Source organism: Chenopodium quinoa, unplaced genomic scaffold (genome assembly GCF_001683475.1).
Source record: "Chenopodium quinoa cultivar QQ74 unplaced genomic scaffold, ASM168347v1, whole genome shotgun sequence".
In the NCBI taxonomy this organism is placed as follows: domain Eukaryota; kingdom Viridiplantae; phylum Streptophyta; class Magnoliopsida; order Caryophyllales; family Amaranthaceae; genus Chenopodium; species Chenopodium quinoa.
In genome coordinates, this window is record NW_018744032.1 from 1338332 (window position 1) to 1361075 (window position 22744).

Genomic DNA, 22744 nt, shown 5'->3' on the forward strand with positions numbered 1-22744 from the left:
AATTACTCCCTAAGAGTTACATAAATATCACTCGTCAAATTCCCCCAAGCAAAGCTTTTGCTCATCCTCGAGCAAAACAAGAACAAAAAAATAAGAGAAGATGACAAAATTATTCAAACTATGAAAACAAAGAGAGAAAGAATGTACACTAATTCACTGTCGTAGGAATCACGGTTGTTTTTAGCTACAACAAGCCCTTAAAACCCCAAAGTCGCCTATGAGGAAGAGTGAGGTCTCGTGAGGGTTTCCTAAGAGGTTTAACCCACAACTCTTGGCAACATGCTTAAAACAAACCCAAAACAAAGGAGAAAATAATGAAGAAATCAACTAAAAATACGAAACAAAACATGAATATGAATTGCATATTAAAAAGACAATGATAGATGGATGACAATCTTTATAAGCAATGAGAGTAAGCACACTTTTAGATGCCAATAATTGATTGAAAGATCATCTATGCTAAGCATAGAGAACTCTAACATGCTCCACTCCCCCCGCATTCCATACATTTTTACCGCGTTCCCTCATCTAGATTCAAATCCACCCTTCAAGGTAGCATCTCATGACTCCACGAAGGAGCCGGAACAAATATAAGACAATAAAAACAAGAGGAACTCGAACATCTTACCAAGTCATGCTCTCTCCACATGCTTGAAATCTAGCTCCCTCCACCGACTAGTGATTCAACAAATCTAAGTCAAAAGGACTTTAAAAAAGGGTTGTAACGTAGGCTAGGAGGTAAAGGTGAAGAAAAATATGAAAATTTGGTGGTAAATCCTAATTGTGAAGCAAAGACGAATGGCGCCAATTCTCAAAAACAACATAGGATATCACCAATTTCCAACAAAAATACATCTCCCCCAAGCTTATTCAACATAAACTCACAAAACTATAAACAAAATGCGTAGAACCTCTCCCCCAAGCTTGAATTGAGCATTGTCTTCAATGCTCAAACTAGGGAAGACACTACATCAAAATCTTTTTGCAAATTTTTCATTCTTTTCTTTTTGTTCTTCTCTCTCTCTCTATCTCTCTCTCTCTTTAATTTTTTTTTATGAGCTTATGTTTTTGTCAACTTTTATTACATTGTCCTTGCCTTTTATAACTATGGACGACTTTTTCTTGAATTCACATTTGCTTTTGTTAAACAAAAATATTCACAAATTACAACCTCACTTTCCATTTCAAACCATCACCTTCCAACTTTTCAAACCAACATCACAACAAACTTTCATGGCTCAAACTTCACAATTTTATGGGTGAAAGTTGAAATAAAAGGGCCATGGGGTTTGTAATATGATATAAACAAGGAGGTATAGGCTCAAAATGGCTAGCAACGGCAAATGCAAATAAAATTACAAAGAAGCAACAAAAGAAAAGCTAATCCTAGAAAAGCAAAAAATAGTCACTGAAGAAAATGCCTTTGTCCTTCCTAGATTTAGTTCGGTCGCGATATTGGGTAGCTAGACGTCAAGTTCTTGATCTAAGCATGCCTTGTTAAGGATCCTATGCCACACATACGAGAATGTTGAAGGCTTGAACAATGGAACTCACATCGGGTTACAAAAACTACCTTTAGGGCTTCAAATCCTCTAATAAGAGCAACACCTTCTTACCACAAACAAGTGAATTTGGGTTCGATGGGCCTTACGAGTTCTAGCACAACTAACTAAGCATATACATATCCTAAAGTCAACCAATGGAAATTCAAGAACGTAGAAACTCTTAATCCTTAGGAAGAAAGACATTCAAGAATGCAAATCCATCAAGCATTGCTCAACATAAACACAGAACATACAACAAGCACATGATTAGCCTTGAACAAAAGAAAAATCCTAGACAAAAGAAATGAGCACAAAAGGTAAAAAGCATGCAAGAAAATAATTCCCAATCGTCAAACAAGGATCGTTCGACATCAATACCAACGATCACCAGATTCCAAAGAATCAAATGCAAACAACCTCGAACCATTCAACTCCAATCTAAACTAAAACTAAGCTATGCACACAGAGTAAGGAAAATAAGAAACATCTCACCGGAAGCTTGGCAAAAGGTAACTATTGAGCACAAAGAAATCTCACCAATTGTAATTCCCCTCCAAAGCTCCCAAAGCAACCTAGCAAGATAAGAACAAAAAAGTAAAGTAAAGGAGAAGAACACGAAGAAAGTAAACAAAATAAAAGTAAAAAGAAGAAAAGAGAGGGATTAGATCTCCGAGTTGCCTCCCGGGAAGCGCTTGTTTAGGGTCTCTCTGGAAATTATCAAGTAATCATAGATGAAAAAGAAGACCCAAAATTTTGTGAACAATGCGGAGTCAGATTTGTTGATTCTCGAATACGAAGGTATCAAATGGGCTATATTAAATTGGCATGCCCGGTAACCCACATGTGGTATTTGAAACGTCTTCCTAGTTATATCGCGAATTTTTTAGATAAACCTCTTAAAGAATTAGAGGGCCTAGTATACTACGATGTGTGATTTGATCGAAGTTATGATTTTACAGATTCGGAATGAGAAAATGTCATCCCATTCAATACAAAGGGGATGCCCTGGCTCTGACATGTTTCTTGGGGAGATTTTGCTAAACTTGCCTTGAAGTGAACAAAAATCATTTTGGATTTTCAAAATCATGAAAAACATGAAAATGCATATATTCATGAGCAAAGCATATATGAATCAACATTCTACCCAAGCATGATAGCAAACCCTCCCCCAAGCTAAGCTTGAATGAGACCAAGATCTTAAATCATAAACAATGAAACTAAGGAGAGGAAAACAAAGAAATGTCCAACAAACCAACACATGATCTTTAAGCCACAAAAAGTAAGAAAGAGGGAAAAAGAAGGATATTACTAGATATGAGATGAACGTAAAATCACCAAAAACCCGAAATAATCTCATAGGACCTACAATCTCTACAAATAAGGCTTAGACTCCACATGATAGGTAAGTTGTACATGTTCCTTGATTCTTGATCCACACTAATGCACAAGAGTATATCAAATTGTGTACCTAGCAAAGAACACAAACACTTCCATGAGAGAAAATCTAATCTAAAAAGAAAAGAAAATGAAAGAAATAAAACACGGGTTACTTCCCGCGACAGACTTGTTTAACGTCCAAGCGAGACCGCTCTAGGAAATAATAATTCAACGCACGCAAGAGCTTGTCAAATGCACTACTAAACATTTCATGAGGGTGAAGGTAGGTAAATGACGGAGTAAATACGTGCAACATGATTATTGCACGCAAGTGAGGAGAAAGATGCCAAAAGAGAGAAGAAGAGGGATCGAAAGGAAATTCAAGAAAATAAGAAGAAGAAGAAGAAGAAGAAGAAGAAGAAGAAGAAGAAGAAGAAGAAGAAGAAGAAGAAGAAGAAGAAGAAGAAGAAGAAGAAGAAGAAGAAGAAGAAGAAGAAGAAGAAGAAGAAGAAGAAGAAGAAGAAGAAGAAGAAGAAGAAGAAGAAGAAGAAGAAGAAGAAGAAGAAGAAGAAGAAGAAGAAGAAGAAGAAGAAGAAGAAGAAGAAGAAGAAGAAGAAGAAGAAGAAGAAGAAGAAGAAGAAGAAGAAGAAGAAGAAGAAGAAGAAGAAGAAGAAGAAGAAGAAGAAGAAGAAGAAGAAGAAGAAGAAGAAGAAGAAGAAGAAGAAGAAGAAGAAGAAGGAATATAAGAAGGGAAAGAAAAGGAAAAAGGCAATTCCTCCTCAAAAATTTTTTGCTTGGTATATTTCCTCTATTCCTCAACAATTATGGAAAGAGGGACATGAAAATCATCCATAGAAGATGGCTCCCCACTAGGCTCTTTGAGATAAGAAGGGAGAGAAATAGGGTAAGGAGGAACGTGGGTAAACCTTCGAGAGAAAGGGGTAGCTACTCCATCACAGCAAAGTCTTACATCACCATTGAGGGCCTGAAAATCAATCATAGAGTCCTCAAATGAAGGGCACTCACAATCTAAATCTCCCTCAAGCTCAAAAACCCAAAGGGAATCAACCTGAACCTCCTTTCCACCACGATAAATAACCTTTCCTTCAATTATCGCAAAACCCAAGGTCTCAAAACCGTGCATGAATGGAGGCAGGTTCATCTCAAACTCATCTAAGTCCCAAGAAGAGTTCTTGATGAAATCATCCAAAAATCTACAAGTCCTCATATGAATCTCGAAAAATAATTGGGACATTACCTCAAAATAGTCTATATACTCATAGATTGAAGGGTCACAAACATACACTTAAGACTCATCAAGATGGTAGAGGGGGTTAGGGCTCACAAATTTGACATTAGCTTCATTCTTAACTCCTTCACCATCACTTGAGTGCTCTCTAATGGGATCCTCACTCATATGGGGGAGAGGAGAAGAAGGAAGGGCATTTTCTTGGGATTTGGCTAGTTCGAGAATTTTGCTCTCAAGCATCTTCATTCTAGCTTCCATCTCCTTATTCTCAACTTCCCTCATCTTGTTAAACTTCTCCATCATCTTCATTATTTCCATCATCTTCTCTTTCTTCAAATTTTCCATAGAATTACCCTCATAAAAGGATTCATTAGAAGCATAAGGGAAATCATTTGAAGCCATGTAAGAACAAGAAGATGAGGAGGGAGGATCATTCACATTATAAACATGAGTATTATCATATTGAGGAGAGGGGGCACAATCAAACAAATGAGGTTCGTTATTAACTGTACAATAGGAGAAGGAGAGTTGAGATGACTTGTTCTAGGTTCACATATGGGTTCACAAGACAATCATGGGGGTTCATGCTACCAATAGAACTATTATCACATTGAGAAACAAGATTAGCAACATTACATGCCCTATTGCGTACATCCATAGCAAACCACACAAAAAAGTTCTAAGCATCACGGACCGTTAATGCTCGAAATTCGCCATTAAACGTGCTTTCAATTTCATTTCTCGTTTGCTCATTCATTCCATAATAACAAATCTCAAAAGCCTCACAAGGATTACAACAATTATAGTTAAAAAAAAACCTTATAAATCTATGGAAGTAGACATAAAAAGACTCACCATCATATTGAGGAAAAGAAAAACATGCCATTTTTTATTTTTAACAAAGGCAACACAAAGGTAAACAAATAAAGAAGAAGAAAATTATTCACAAAGGACTAGTCTCAATAAGATACAAAATGGTAATGGAAGTCGTTCCTTGGCAACGACGCCAATTTGATGAGGGAAGAAACGCGTCGTTAAACGAATATCCCTATATCAAATACAATTTATAAAACCTAACAAACCTAATACGAGTATAAGGTAAGCATAGGGGTCGAACCACAAAGAACGATTAAACACCACCAAATGCTATCAACAACTAAGCTAGTCCGAGATAGGGGAAAGTAATCTAAAATCTAAAGACAATAAAACAAGAAATAAAACACTAAGGGAAATGGTTTAGGTATAGCATTCACTCAAGCATAAACAAGGCATTAAATTAACTAAATCATGAACTAAACATGCTTGAATATCGATGAAAGATCCAATCTAGCCACCTGTCAGGGTTAATTGGCTTCTCCTAACATAGCCTCTATGTTGTCACATTAGAACCATATATTGGGAGGTGCAATCAAGTAACAAATGCATCTATCTAGTTCAACTATCGCATCACCTAGCATCAATTCACCCTCAACTAACTAATAATGTGCACTTTGCAAGTAGATTGAAGAGCATCAAGCATATAAAGACTTTAATCACAACCAAATCAATTCTGAACCCTAAAACATGCTCAAGATCCAACTACACCACAACCATCCCTTTAATGGGGGAATTACTCACTAATCATGCTAATAACAAGATTAAAAAAAAAGTTCACAAGCATCAACATGATTAACAAGAAATACCAAAGACAATAATAAAAAACAATAACCAAAATCAATAAACAATAAAATGAGAGAAAAGAGAGTGAGAAAAGCTCATTGATTGATGTATGGAGATCTTCAAATCATCTTGTCACTAGTTGATAATCAAAATCCACAATTTATCTTTGATTTTCCTCACTTTCTCTCTCTAAAAACTACTCCTAAGCTAAACCCTCAAAACTAGAGAGAGAGAGCGCTAAAACTAATTAATTAAAAGAGAATAAAACTAAGCTCCCCTTCTAATTACCCTAAAATGGGTGTTTATACTAAGCTAGGAAAATAGAAAATAAAAGGGAAAAATAAATAAAGAAAGGAAAAGAAATTAAAAAGAATTAGGAAAAGTAAAAGAAAAATAAAAGAATAAAACCCCCAAATCCCACAAAACCGGTCAGACCCATCTCCACTTTCTTCTCGATGCTGGCTGCTCTAATCTTCATCACCACCATTCAAAGGTCATCATCAATAATCATCATTGAATCACCACCATTCATCATCATCGCCTACCATCAAGCTTCATAACAAGACCGTTCGATCTTCATTCATTATCACGTGCGAAGCTCGTGAAGTAGTTCGGTCCAACCTATGGGTTGGTTCGGGTGAACCATGGATGTGTTCGACCGAACCTCTTCAAATTAGAAAACTTTATGATATTCTGACTCTTTTAGCACTTCGATCGAACTTCTCAAAAGTTTTCCCAGACCCGATCGAATTTCGATTTTCTTTGATTTTGAAACAATTATGGGCTGGTTTGGTGGCTGGAATATACGAGGCTGCTGTTGTAATTGATGTTGGGTTGCTTGCGGTTGTTGGTGTTGTTGTGGTTGCTCAGAGATAGGTGGTGCGTTGGAGTAGGTGGAAAGAGGTGGGACTTTGAATTGGTGTGTGATTGTGAGGCTGTGAGCTGCGAAGTTGTGGCTGGACGCGGCTGTGAATTGAGAGATGGTGGTCGAGGTGAGAGTTGATGCGCTGCTGGAATTTGCTGTTGTTGACCGATTTTGGTGTGGTAGAGATTGCGAGGTGATGGAGTGGCGCAGGGGAGTTGCAGAGGCAGCAGCGAATTGATGCTGTTGTAGCCGCGGTCTGGTGGAGATGAAGGGTGGTTAAAGTGGTTTGGCGTGAGGTTAAGTTGGCCGGTTTTGCGGGTTGTGATTGGTGGTATTTGCAGTGGCTTTGTGTGTCGAATGGGCTGCGAAGGTTGTAGGTGGAGCTGGTTGTTGTGGTGGTTGAGGGAAGGTGGGGATGCGGGCTGCTCTGTTTGAACTGGAGCAGGGGAGGCTGAAATTATGTGGCTGCTCTTGGAAGGTAGCAGAGTAACAGCTTGGAGAGGCTTAGAGTAGCAAAAATCGGGCACTTGAGCCATTACGCTTGTGACACAAAGCTTCCAACGCTAGCAATTTGAACCTTGAACACGTGCCTTGAACCACGAGCATTTGCCTACACAAAACACAAATCGAAAGGAGAAATGGGACATAGAATAAAATAAAATGAAAATAAATAAAGTAAATTAAAATAAGAGACGACACAAAATTTAAACTAAAAATAATTAAAACTATACAAGTAAATAAATAAAATAAAATAAAATAAAATAAATCAACTAATAAAATCTACCAAACAAACTAAAATATGCCGAAATTAATAAATAAAATAGAAACTTTATTTAAGAGAAAACGAAGAGAATAAAAGGGGAAAATAAGAGAAAATAAACACAAAAAAGACTCTAAAACTACTCCCTAAGAGTGACATAAATATCACTCATCAAAACATAACAATCACGTTGAGGCAATGGGAATCAGGTATATTGTAGATTAGCTTTGATTTTTCTGTTTGTGTGTTTTAATTAAGTTGTGGAAATCTTAATGTATAACATTAAGTTAAACCATTTCTATTTATTTGTTGTTTAGCATTAAAAAATGAGTCCATTCGATTAGAGAATATTTAAAATAGGATATCAAGACAATGTCTTGGATAAAGAAAACCCTATTAACTGAACGTTAAATGTCATATCGAAATTATCTTTAATCAAGGTCATTTGAAAGTTGGACGACTAATGACCGCGTGAGATTAGTGTGTAGTACGATTTATAGCTTTGTTTCTTGTGCTACAAGGATAAGAATGTCATAAATCATTTGCACAGGTATTGGTTTGGAACTATACCGAATCGACCTATGAGATTACTTTAAGAGATTTAACAATCGTCATAAGCATATTACTCAATATGGCTATCGAAACCTCTTTCCTCAACCATGAGTATTGTAAGTTCTCTTGTTTGAGTATTAGTCCGTTTTGATGTTATCAAACGTCTGTCGTACAAGAGGATTAGAAAGGCAACACTTGGGCAGCTAGCGCCTCTTAGTAAGGGAAGCTAACAATACAAGTTTGGGAATGTCCTCCTATTGATAATAAGGATATGTCTTTGTTGTTTACAAGGCCTCTTAAAGAGCGGGACTGTGAAAATGCATGGTCGTGCTCATATGGATTTTAAAAATCATCTCCTTATTAACAGTCGAACTCGGAAATCGAGAAACACTTCTGGACGTAATAAGGATGACGAAGAATCTTACCTTATAGTTCATGAAGAGGCATTAAGTGACATAGGAAACATGCTATACACAAACAGCACACCTGTCCGGAATGACAAGTGGGAGATTGGTAGGAATGGTGTCCTTCGAACAAGTATATTATTCCTATAGAGGGTTAGGAATTAATTAGGAAAGTTAATTATTCAGTGAAGTCAAGTGATCAGAATGCCTAGTTAAAGGCCACTTCCGAGCAGTAATATTAATGTATAATTAATATTACAGCTTGCTCTTGACTGGACCCTTCGGATCACACCCAATCGTTTAACCGAACCAAAGCGACGAATTAATCCAAAGGATTAAATGAGTCAATAGAGATTTTACTAACTAAGACGTCGGATTTTGAGCTTAGAACGTCGAAGCCGAGCGTCGAAAGTTGAGTCGAATTTATGCAATCGACGAGACGGAAAAATTAGTCAAACAACAAGTGACAACGTATAGGCCTAGCTTTCGAATGGCCTAGCCATTCCAGATTTAGGGCAATGCGGCTAGTAAGGGCTTCTAGCACGCAAGGCATGACCGCAATCCCAGCTGCAACATGTGCGTGCTAGCTGGGCAATCGTGTTATGCCAAGCTAGCTAGCACCGCTAGCAAGGCCAGGAGCTAGAAAGCTTGCTGGGCCACGCTAGTTGCGGCTAGCACCAGCCGCTGAGTAGCCTGCAAACGCGCAATGCTTGCTGGGCATGCGAGCGGCCGATGGGCCTCGCTGGCCGGCCCAAACGAGCATAAGGAATTGCCAACGTGGCGCGCCTTGTTTCTCTAGGATGAGCGACCAGCTGGTCGGTTCTTATCGGGGTTGATCAAATGGTGAGGGTTGCCTCGGGGAGCAAGGGAAGGGTGGTCTTTTCCTTGTGGTCCTTACCTAATCCCTTGCTCTCCTTGTGACACTTGTTGTTTGATGATTGTTTTGCCTTTTTAATTTAATTTAGAATTAATTAAATTCTTTCTTTTGGCATTAACCAACTATCCCACATTGAAAGATGATGGAAATTCTTAAGAACGGAAGCGGCCTCCACCTAGGCATTCCGATCACTTGAACTTACTGAAGAATTAGCTATGTAATAATTCTGAACCCTCTATCGGAAGAATCCACTTGTTGGAAGGACACTATTCCTTTCAATCTCCCACTTGTCCTTCCGGACAAGTGTGCATACAGTGTATAGCTCATTTCCTATGTCACTTAATGTTTCTTCGTGAACTATAAGGTAAGATTATTTGTCATCCTTATTACGTTCTCCTTGAATCTAATGGATCATGGGTCTCCTTATGATCACATTATAAACAGATGGAACATCCATGACCAAAAATTCGGCCATCACGTTCCAAGCTGCTCGATCTTTGCCGATGGTGACGTGAAGTGTGATTTTCCCATCCGAATATGTCGTAGAATCGTTAAATCCAGATACCGAGTAGGGTACTAGGCTTAGGTCCTTAAACTGCAGCTTCAGTTGATCGAAAGCATCCTGAAACAGGATGTTTGCTCCGCTGCCATCGTCGACGAAGGTTCGCCAGACGTTGTCGTTAGCGATCCCCGTTATGATTACCAGTGGATCATCATGGGGGTATGCCACCCCTCGGCAGTCTTCAGTTGTGAACGTAATGTTCGGCACCGGAGACTTTGGACTTTAGATGACGGCATGATTGACTTGGAGGGTTAAACCCCTCAAGTGGGCTTTCGAGTATTTCAGGAGCTCGTCCCCCCAGAAATGACAATGATGTCAGGATTCTCTTTATCCCGCGGCTTGTCTTTTTTCCGGTTGAAATCCAGTTGCAGCCGAGAGTCTTGTTCGACTTATTTCTTTTCGCGGCGATCCGCGAGATAATTTTTCAGATAGCCCTTTTGGACCATATCCTCGACCTGATCTCTCATCTGGATACAGTCCTAGGTGTGATGTCCAGGAAACTCATGGAACTCACACCATCGGTCCTTATTTTTATTTTGATGCCATGATGGAAGTGGCCTCGGCTTCTTCCACTTCTCTTCGTTCTTCATTATCCTGAAAATTTTAGAACGCGGAAAAGCGAGAGTGTAGGATTTGTATTTCCCTACGAATGAGGTTTTTTATTTTTTTGGCTCAGCTGCCGAGGATGGTTATGAAGCTTTTGCCTTCCCTTTCCTCTATCCCTTTCCCTTACCAGTCCCAGTTTGAGATTGGGACTTGGTTTTGTTCCACTTTTTGGCTCGGATGTATTTATCCAAAGCATCAAGAGCTTCCTCCAGGATTTGCGAGCTGTGCATGACCATGAAGTCGAGGAACTTTCCAGCTTGAAGCCCGTTCCGCAGCACAAAAACGGCTTGGCCTTGGTCCAGACTTGTGATTCTGGATGACTCATTGCTGAAGCGAGTCAGATAGTCTCGGAGGCTTTTGTCCTCTCCTTGCTACCAACTTATCAGTTCTGCAATTGTTTTCTCTCGGCGGTTTTTCGTAGAAAACTTGCTCTTGAACTTGTTAAAAAGGTCTTTCCAATAAGTTATTGAACCTCCTTCACTCTTTGGTGATCCACGCTTGTCCAACACCTTTGAGAGTAGTTGGAAAGTATTTGCACCAGGTTACTTCGGACCTGGGGTTCAGGTACATATGCCCCTCGTAGGAGGCAATATGGTCCTTCGGATCCAAAGTACCATCATATGTGATGTGTGCCAGGATTTTCACCGTCGGCACATATTCTTCCAGAATCCAGCTCTGGAATGGGGAACTGGAGGGAACCATCACTGCCTTCCCCTTGTTCCTTGCCGTTGGGACCTCACTCCCCCTTCTCAAAGTGGAAAAAATGGTTTTTGTACTCAGCTGGGACGGTGCAAGGTAAGGTGCAGTCCCTTCAGGGTTGGTTAGACGACTGTGTACGCTTCCTTCCCTAGCGCAGATACGTTCGTGAACATTTCGGCGGGCAGACTCTTGCCGCGTGGATGCGGTGTTGCTGCTTTTAAAGCTTCAGGGTTCGGACCTCTAGAAGAACTGGGGGTTTCTTTTTCTCTCCCGTTCAGTTCTCCAAGTATCTTCGTCCTAATGTTCGAGCTCCTTAAAAGATGGAACTCGCTCTCCCTCCTCTTGCCCTATTCTCCTCCTTAGGTACCTTGGTTGCTCTATGGAGTCAGCATGTACAGATGAAGTAGAAGGTGGGAGATGCTGGTTCGCTTAAGCCTTCATGAAGTCCATGGAGGTAGCGTGGGCTTTTTCCATCTTCTCCAAAGTGGGACCCGTTTGGGCGTCCCCATTAGACGAGATTAGGATTGGTGGCTAGGAGTTGGAATCCTAGCATTTGACCGGCTCAATTGCCAAGAGTTGGACGGCTAACCCGTGTTGCGAGGTTACCTGTCTGAGGAAGCATTCCCCGACGAGGTAGCCTCAAAAGATGATGAAGAAGGTGGTCCCTTTTTCGAGGGTGAAGATGAAATTGGACCTTTCTTTGAGGAAGAAGGACCATTCTTTTTGGTACTCTTGGCACTCTTTCCGCTCTTAGTCATGTTGCTAAGATGGTGGATTTTTGTCTTGTTTTTTAATGTCTTCCCCACAAACGGTGACAATTTGTTTTGGGTGAAAACAATGGATCCTTTTTCTTGACCTTTTTTGTAGGAGATAGATTGGACTCGGCCCAAGTGATGACTAGGATGAGGTTTTCCTGCACAGCAAACACACGTAAACTGGCCTCGGGGGTTGAACCGAGGAAAGACCCTCAATGACGAAGTTAGTATAGTTTTTAGAAAGAGAAAGCTATGCAAGGGAGTTAATGCTTGAGGATTGAAGTGAATAAATTGAGAGAGAGAGAGAAGTTAAGGATTTTATACCTTACTCAAATAGAAAAATTGGACCATAAGGTCAAATGGGCTTGCCATGTTGATCGGGCCTTTGACTGACTTTGCATGTATTAGGAGTGTTGAACCTTCTTTTGGGCTTTGTAATTGAATCATTTGTGGATCGGCCTAATTGGAGTAAATTGGACCAAACAATGATGATGCAATTGGTGATAATAGGCGTTGATTCGATGCTTGATTGAAATCGGACGGTGATGATGAATGGTGATGAAGAACAGAGTAGGAAAATTTGTAGAAGAAGAGCAATTAGGGGGTTTAATGGTTTTGTGGGATTTGGGGGTGTATTTAATTTCATTTTCTTTTATTTTTATTTTCCTTTTTTTTTAACTTTCTTTCTTTATTCTTTTGTTATTTTCTTTTACTTTCTTTATTTTCTTCTTTTATTTATTTCATTTTTCTTCTTTTATTTTTCTTTTTCTTAGCTTTAGTATAAATACCCATTTTTGGGTCAAAACTATTATTCACTCTCTTAATTAATTTTAGCTCTCTCTCTAGTTTAGGGTTTTAGGGAGGATTAGACTCCATAGTTAGGGTTTTAGAGAGAGAAAGTGAGGATTATTAAATGAGATATTGAAGATGATGAAGATGCAAGAGTGAACTTATGGAAAAAGATAAATATACTGACTTGCAGGAATATTTTAAGCTTGAAGACGAGATCATGGAAGCTTTCTCTTCCTTAGAAGTGCTTCCAAATAAGCAAGGAAGGTATGTAGATCGTTTTATGAAATTTCCTGTCACATCTAACAAACTTTTGCTTTCTATTGTGTAGGCCTCTGAAGTGGAACTAAAGCCACTGCCAGACCATCTCAAGTATGCATTTTTGGGAGAAAATGACACTCTGCCAGTCATAATCGCGAGTAATCTAACTCCGACCCAAGAGAAAAAGCTGGTGCAAGTTCTCAAGGAGCATAAAAGAGCTCTAGGGTGGACGGCTGCTGATATAAAAGGAATTAGACCCTATATGTGCCAACATAGAATCTTATTAGAAGAGGGATCTAAACTAGTGCGACAAGTGCAGCGACGACTTAATCCACCTATGATGGAAGTGGTGAAGAAAGAAGTAATGAAGCTTCTTGAAGTAGGGGTGATATACCCTATATCAGATAGCCCTTAGGTCAGTCCCTTGCAAGTGGTCCCAAAAAATTCAGGAGTCACAGTGGTGGAAAACGATAAGGGAGAAATGGTTCCCACCCGAGTGCAAAATGGGTGGAGAGTTTGTGTAGATTACATAAAACTTAGTTCTATGACTCAAAAAGATCATTTTCCCTTACCCTTTATTGATCAAATGATAGAACGTCTTACTGGTCATGCTTATTACTGTTTTCGTGACGGATATTCAGGTTATGTGTAGGTCCCTATAGCTCCAGAGGATCAAGAAAAAACGACGTTCACATGCCCGTACAGCACATTTGCGTATCGTCGTATGCTATTTGGGTTGTGCAATGCTCCAGCGACTTTTCAGAGATGTATGGTAAGCATCTTTTCTGATTTTCCTGAAAATTTCATTGAAGTTTTCATGGATGATTTCACTTTACATGAAGATTCTTTTGATAGTTGCTCAGAACACCTCACTTAGGTTCTTAAATGTTGTCTTGAAACTAACCCTGTGCATAATTCTGAAAAATGTCATTTCATGGTTCAACAAGGTATAGTTTTACGGCATATTGTGCTTCTAAAGGAATAAAAGTCGATAAAGCTAAAATAGATCTTATTTCTTCTCTTCCTTACCCCGCCTCTGTGCAGGAAGTTCATTCTTTTCTTGGCCATGCTGGTTTGATTTGCCTTTTTTATTGATTCCTGCGGATTGGATCAAAAACAATTCTTGAATGAGGTATTCAACTCCAGGGATAAATCAAAAAAGAAATCTTTATTGGCGAAGGTTTATTGAAGGCTTTTCGAAGATTGCACAACCACTATGCAGACTACTCCAAAGAGATGTGGAGTTGCACTTTGATGAGGCTTGTAAGCAAGCATTTGACAAGCTGAAAGACAAGTTGGTCACTGCGCCTGTTCTACAACCTCCTAACTGGGAGCTTCCATTCGAACTGATGTGCAACGCGTCCAATTATGTTGTAGGAGCAGTGCTAGGCCGGTGAGTTGGAAAAGTTCCCCATGCCATCTATTATACCTCGAGGACTTAGGATGCGGCTTAAGCTAATTATACTACAACTAAGAAAGAACTTTTAGCTATAGTTTTTGCTTTAGACAAATTCTGGTCTTATTTATTGAGTACTAAAATTGTTATGTTCACTGATCATGAAGCGCAGAAATATTTATGGTCAAAGGATGTATCCAAGCCTAGGCTAATACGTTGGACTTTATTGCTTCAACAATTTAATGTTGAAATAAAAGATAAAAAAGGTTCTGAAAATAGTGTTGCTGATCATTTAAGCAGGATAGTTGGGGAAGCTAATGAAGGTAAAGTTCTAATCAATGAAGAATTACGTTCCCTGACGATCAACTTCATGCCTTGAACTCAGGAACTCCGTGGTATGCTGATTTGGTGAATTTTCTAGTATTTGGGAAGTTTCCTGAAAACTACACAAAGGCACAAAAGGATCGAATGAGGAGCATAGCAAAGTATTATATATGGGATGACCCGTATCTTTGAAAATGTTATGCTGATCAACTGATCAGAAGGTGCGTACTTGATTCTGTATTTCTTTCTATACTAACTTTTTGTCAGTCTTATGCTTGTGGTGGACATTTTGGACCTAAGAGAATCGCACACAAGGTTTTAGCAAGCGGATTCTATTGGTCATCCATTTTTAAAGATGCATATGAAATCTGCAAGGCATGTGATAGTTGTCAAAGAACAGGTACACTAGGTCCTAGGAATGAAATGCCCCAGACTCCTATTTTAATACGTGAAATCTTTTTCGTTTAGGGTACGGATTTCATGGGACCCTTCCCCTCTTCTTTCGGTTTTCATTATATTTTGCTGGCTGTCGATTATGTTTCAAAATGGGTGGAGGCTATAGCCACCCGTGAATCCAAACAGGAAAGATTAGAGTCTCCGCCTTAACGATGCTCTATGGGCGTACAAAACAACATTTAAATCTCCGATTGGGATGTCTCCTTACAGGCTAGTGTTCGGCAAACCTTGTCACCTTCCAATTGAATTGGAACACAAAGCCTTTTGGGCCGTGAAGCAATGAAATATGGAAATGGATGCAGCGGGTGAGCAAAGGAAACTTCAATTGCAAGAACTTGAGGAAATTAGAAATGATGCTTTCGAGAATGCGAGAATTTACAAGGAAAAGAATAAGGCATTCCATGATCAGCGCATTACACGAAAGACATTTACAGTTAGACATAAAAGTCTCTGGTATCATTCTCGACTCAAACTCTTTCCTGGCAAACTCCGTTATCGATGGGTGGGCCCCTTTATTATTACCAACGTGTATGACCATGGTGCGGTTGAGATTCGTAGTGAGGACACAAGGAAGGAATTCAAGGTGAACGGTCATCGACTTAAGCCGTACTATGACGGTTATCAGGTCTAGAACATTGAAGTGATGGAGCTAGAAGCTCCAAATTATGAAGACTAGTATGCTGGAAAGGCGTCGAGCTAACGACGATAAATAAAGCGCCCTTCGGAGGCAGCCCAAGCTTAGGAATATTTTCTGATAGTCTAATTTTTAATTTGTTTTCTCGTCTTTTTATTTTTTTCAATTTTATATTTCTATTTTTTTTTAAAAAAAAAGGAAATAAATCAGCTTATAAAATTTTAGTTGCTCTTATTTTTAGCCCTTTACACTATTCTGCTTTGATTTGGTGTTGTGTATTACAGGACAAAATTATGGGAGCAAATTTATCTTGATGGCAGATTTAGAGCCGTGCAATAATCTTCCTGTAGCAACAACATCACTGTCGGTACACATTTTAGCTACGTGAAAGCATTATACAGATATTGTCTCTCCACCAGTTATTGCTGTAGCATAAGTATATTGATGATGTGTTTATGAGCAACTCCAAGGTGTTTGTAGCTAAAAACATGAATATATTCAAGCTTGGGGATTCCAACAGGGAAATACGCAGCCATTTCTCACAGTTGGCCAAGTTCATCCGAGCTGAAGCACACAGTAGCATCATACCATAAGTAGTGAAGCACAGCTGAAGCAGCAAAGAAGCTAAGCAGTGGCGGCAACGGTAGAGGCGAATCAGCTACCTGGGAACCAGAACATGATTGAATAGAACATTTTTGTCAAAAGATTGAATGCATTTGCTAAGGTTCAAGCTTGGGGGAAAAGTTGGCAGACTAGCTATAAAGTCCACATTCTAAAGTCATTCAACATCATCAGGTGAGCTCGTTTCCTTGTTTCTTTCTATAATTTTTCCCTTTATTTTTCTTTATTTTTTTACAGTTACACATTGAGGGCACTGTGAATTAAGCTTGGGGGGGAATGCATTATATTCAGTCTCCTTGGTATGTATGCTTTGCATATGAGTCAACAATAACTCTACAATGCTTAACCCTTGGCTGATAGACTTGTATATATGCAGAAAAAAAAAATTTGGAAATTTGATTCTGTGAACAATTGCTAGCCTAATGTAAGTCAGTCTTGTGGTGGGGTAACAAGAAAAAAATGAGTTAGGCATCAAAGTTTTACACCACATAAGCCAAAAAGCTTACCCGGACATGATTCATTATTAAACCCAATTTGAGCTTTATAGACCTACTTTTCTTGCGAAATGTCTGAAACATGAAATACTTACTTATAAGATTAGTAGAGCATATCGAAGGAGGAATTGGATTATCGTTGTGGTAATGATTTAAATTGGTGGTGAAGTTTATATTTTTAAGAGTTTCATTTTAAAGTCTTTACGTACCAATGTATGGGTTATAAAAAATAAAAAATAATAAAAAAAATAAAGAGAGAGAGAGAGAGAGAGAGAGAGAAAATAAAGAAAAGAACTCATATAAGTACGTGTGATGTTTTATCTATCGTGATTGAGTAACTCGAGTTCGTAAATCCATAGGGGTATCTTAAACCCTAGTGCCTTGGGCTAATTGAACCGGGAGTCACTGGTTGAAAGCTTGCTACATGGGTTGCTTGACAGATACTTGACATTAAGAGTCATAAAACACATTCAAAAATTGAAAAAAATAAATAAATAAATATATTCATGAAGTTGGAAGGGCCTATGATATGAGTTCTTATGTTGTGGTTGTGGTTTAGTATATTTTGCTCTGCTAATCTTAATCCTTCTTACCACATTCCGAAATATTCTATAAAACCTCACTTTACCTTGGCCCTGTTTTATCCTTGATTCAAGTCCTAAGGATCTTTGATTTACTCCACTACATTGTTGACAGAAGGTAGGCTATAATTGTTTTAAGAGTTGGTAATTGATTTTGTAATCATAAAAATGATTTTCCTCCTGCATATATACTTGACTTGACGCTGTTATTAAGCAAAGTGGAGTGACTATTACAGAATGCTTGCTTGCAAAGTTTACGTTGTTTGTGAATTGAGGGTCAATTGATGCTTGATGATGCAATAGCGGACCTTGCTAGATTCATTGTTATCGATCTATGTTTGATTGCACCTTCTAATATATGGTTCTAATGCGATAGCATAGACGCTATGTTAGAAGAAACCTTTTGGCCCCGATAGGTGGTTAGATTGGACCTTATTTCGATATTCAAGCATGCTTAGTTTGCAATCAATTCAATTCTATGTCTATGTTTTTTCAAGTGGATCCTACATCTACCAATTCCCCTTAGTGTTTTTCGTATAGATTTTACCTCGTACTTTCTTTGCTTCTAGTGCTTGTTTAATAGATTGTCATCTCTTCGAACTAGCTTAAATTGTGGTAATGATTGTAGTGTTTGACAATTCCCTACGCATCGACCCTTTACTTTCCATATACTAGTGTTTGGTTAGCCTAGGTTATAAATTTTACTTGATTTGAGGATAAGTAGTAGCGACGTATTTTCCCAATATCAGCGCCTCATCAGCATTGGTGTTGGCGGCCTTGTCTGTCTTGGCTGGCTTCTTTTCCTCGGTCGGCTTCTCTATCTCCTCCTCCCCATCATCTTCAGCATCATCTCCATCGTCGCTCTAAGAAGGGGAAGGAGTTTCGACGAACTCGAGAAGGGGTACTCTAATGGCCTCGGACTCCTCCTTGAGAGAGACATGGTCGAGCCGGCGGACAAAGCGTTCCTAGTAGTAAGCCACCTCACCAATGATGTTAAACATCATGGAGAATGCTTCATAGAAACGACTCTTCAGCCTCTCCTCGACCGCATGCTCAAGTTGGACCGCCTCCAGAGGGTCGATCAGCCATGGCGTCTTGAGCTGCTCGGTCAAGTCCACCATAAATTTGTTCAGATGCTCAACCTCAAGCTTGAGAAAGTCCACTTGGTCCAGAGCCGCCTGAAGAGCTTAAATGCTAGAGTCCAGCTCGACCTTCAGCTTCTTAGAGGCTTCGAAGCCCTTTTTCCACTAAGAGGCGTTAACGCCACCTCGTCCCTCTCCTATTGCATAGTCACCCGATGCAGCCGCTCCTGTTAAAGAGCATCACCCATCTGAATAATGTCCTCGGTATGTCGGGCTGATTTCTCAGATAATGTGTTTAAGGTCGCCTTGTGCTAGATCTCCTACATGGCCAGAGTTCCGGCATTTACATCCGAGATCTTTTTTATTTTGTCCCAGGCCGCCTTGATCTTTTCATTCTCCTTAGTCCAAAAAGGCACTGAGCCTAAGGAAGAGCTGCATTCGGACATAAACGAGTTAGTAAGAGCAAACCATGAAAATAAACTAAGTATTGATACTTAGACAAAGTGCAATTATCTCGGCACTACAGTTAATCATTGGGCCAAGGAAGCCCTCATCAATTCCGCAAAACTTGTCCCGCTACTCCTTACGGACGGCCCTGAGCATGGTATCCCTGATGGCCTTTTGGTCAGCGCCGGTGAGTAACTAGTCGGGTAGCTTCATGTACATCTCCTCGGCGATGTCTGCATCAACCATAACGAAAGTTAGATCATTGAAATTAAAATACATGTACCAAATATGCCAATGTCTTATATACCTTCTGAGAAGGGTAGAGGAGATGGTATACGGAACTTGGCCCAGTGGCTAGGCAGCGACTATTCCCCAATTTCTTGGGTGGAACCGTGCTGCTTGTCGGTCGCTTGAGAGGCATCCTTCTGCCACTCAGATGCAGTAATTACCTCGACATGTAGAGTCGAGGCAGTGTTGCCGGTCGTTTTGGATGGGGAAAACTGATACACACGTTTAATACTTATGTTTTTCCCGACTTTTCACTACATTCTTGTATAGTTTTAAGCTCTTTAGAGCCACTTTCCGCTAACATTCTCTTCTCTAGTGTGTTCGGTGCATTTTCATAAGTTTTTCAGGAACTTGGAGTTTCCCGGATGATTCGGACACATTTTGAGCGATATTGGAGATGTTGGTGAACAAGGATGTAAAACCGAGCTGAACAAGAATCGATCCTTGAAGAACAAGAAGCAAAAAGCAGATTTTATAACTGTGCTCGATCGTCCTCAGCATGCCCGGTCAGGTCGGACACAGAAGGGAGTGTTGGCTGACACTCATGTTGAAGTAAGGAAGCTATTCTAAGCACTTATGCCACGCGCCCGATCGGGCAAGCCTTGCCCGGTTGGACCGGGCGCGTGGAGGCTGGAGGTGTTCAAAATTATGAAGATCAGCAAGGAAGCCAGGGTAGACGTTGTGCCTCGCGCCCGAACGGGTACTACCTGCCTGGTTGGATCGGGCGCAGAGGAAGTTCAGAGAAGAAAGCAGCGCTGTTGTTTATACCATGTGCCCGATCGGGCATGTCAATCCCGGTCAAACCGGGCACAGTTGTACGCAACTCCGAATTCTAATTTTATTTTTTTTAGGTTATTAAGTGTATAAATACCCAGTGTAAATTTCATTAGTGCATTATTCAGATTTTCCTTAAGTCCTCTTTCTCTCTCTAGAACTTTAGTTTTATTCCTTTTAGCAATTTAATTCTTAGGTTAGATTTGGGTATTGTTGATTAACAATTTGAGTAATTTCAATTGAAGCATCATTGATATTCATCTCTATTCCTTTCTCTTTCAATTATTTATGCTTTTCAATCATGTTTTTTTATAATTATGATTGTTATTGCTTTCTTCAATATGTATGAGTAGATTTCTTATTCCAAGATCTAGGGTAACCCAATTATGATTGATGCATGAATTAACTCTTTAAATTCTCTAATAACCATTGCAATTGTCTATGCTAAATTGATTGTGATTATGCCAATGCTATCACTAGTAGAATAAAAGAAATAGGCAACCCCCCTATGGCAACGGTTCATGAAAACCGTTGCCAACTTAAGTGAGCGCCATTTTAAATATCAGAGTTGGTAACGGTTAACAGTGGGGATGTTATTGGGTATGATGTGCATGATGATAGAAGCAATGATATCCGTGTGGACGAGGAATACAAGAATGATGAACATATTGTTGATGATGGTGCTGAGGAGGGATTTGAGGATGATCATGTGGATGAGGTTGAGGATGAAGGTGTGGATGAGATGATGCGTGGTTTTGAAGGTGACGTGTTTGAGTCATTATCGGAGGCTTCTAAAAAGCCTTTGTATCCTGGGTGCAAAAAATACTCCAAATTATCATCCGTGCTAACTCTTTTTAACATTACGTCGAAGCATGGGTGGACGGACAGTAGTTTTACTTCCTTGTTGAGCGTGTAAGTGAGATGTTTCCAGATAAGAATGAAATTCCTAAGTCTTACTATTACGCTAAGAAGCTCATGTGTCCATTTGGTTTGGAGTATAAGAAGATACATGCATGTCCTAATGATTGTATTCTTTACCGAAATGAATATGAACAATTGGAAGAGTGTCCAAGATACAAGAAGTCTCGCTACAAGCGCAAGAGTTGCAATGCTATTACGAATGGACCTCCTGCTAAGGTGTTGTGGTGTCTTCCCATAATTCCAAGGTTTAAGCGTCTGTTCTCTTTACCAAAAGATGCTAAAAACTTGAGGTGGCATGTAAAGGGAAGAAAGAAAAACAGAATGCTAAAGCACCCAGCCGACTCCCAGCAATGGAAGAACCTTGATATGAAGTTTGGGGAATTTGGTTATGAAGTCAGAAATTTAAGGCTTGGTTTGTGCACGGACGGGATGAATCCATTTGGCACTCTTAGTACCCAGCACAGCACATGGCCGATGCTTTTAGTGATCTACAATTTTCTTCCTTGGTTGTGCATAAAACGGAAATATGTAATGCTTTCACTCTTGATATCGGTGCCAAGGCAACCTGGAAACGACATAGATGTGTATCTTGCGCCATTGGTTGATGATTTGAGAAAGATGTGGGACGAAGGGGTTTCCGTGTTTGATGCTCATAAGAATGAGATGTTCACATTGCGTGCAGCTCTTATGTGGACCGTTAATGATTTTCCTGCATATGGCAACTTGTCTGGGTATAAGAATAAAGGGAAAAAGGCATGTCCCATTTGTATTGATGATACGCCAAGCAGACGCCTTGATCATTCTTTCAAAGAGGTGTATTTGAGGACAAGAAGGTTTCTCAGGCGTGATCACCCGTACCGTCGGCAGAAAAAGGCTTTTGATGGCACGGTGGAAGAGGGGACTGCTCCTAGGCCACTGACTGGTGAGGAGGTTTATGCTCGGGTTAAGGGGTGTACGAACAGTATTTGGGAAATCTGAAAAAGCGGCGGAATCAGTTGCTCTCTTTAAAAAAGAATCAACCTTTTGGTTGCTCCCGTACTGGAAAGAACATGACGTTAGGCACTGTCTTGATGTAATGCATATAGAGAAGAATGTGTGTGATGCTCTTGTGGGAACGCTAATGAATATTCAAAACAAGACAAAGGACGGAAAGGGTGCACGTTTAGATTTGGAAAAGATGGGGGTGCGTCCAGAATTGTGGGTTCAGCAAAGGGTTAGTAAGGGAAAGGAACAGGAAAAGGAAAAGGAAATAGGTTCGAAAAAGGGAAAGGGGAAGATCAAGGGAAAGGGAAAGTCCACGGATGCGTTGAAGAAGAAAAATGAGGGAAAAGCCAAAGAGGGGAAGGCCTATTTACCTCCGGCTTGCTACACATTGTCAAGGGTAGAAAAACGGATGTTTTGTGAATGTCTGTATGGAATTAAGGTTCCATCAGGGTACGCATCTAACATGAAAAGATTTGTATCCTTAAATGGAGAATTGAAGCTGACAAGTATGAAATCCCATGATTGTCATGTTCTGATGCAAGTTTTTCTACCAATTGCAATACGTGGTATTTTGCCAAAGCACGTGAGGGAAGCTATTACATGCCTCTGTTCGTTTTTCAATACAATATGTAGCAAAGTGCTTGATCCTTGTACACTTGATGCTTTATAGGCGGATGTGGTTGTGACTTTGTGCAAATTTGAGATGTACTTCCCGCCCTCGTTTTTCGACATAATGGTGCATTTGATTCTTCATTTGGTGCGTGAGATTAAGTTGTGCAGTCC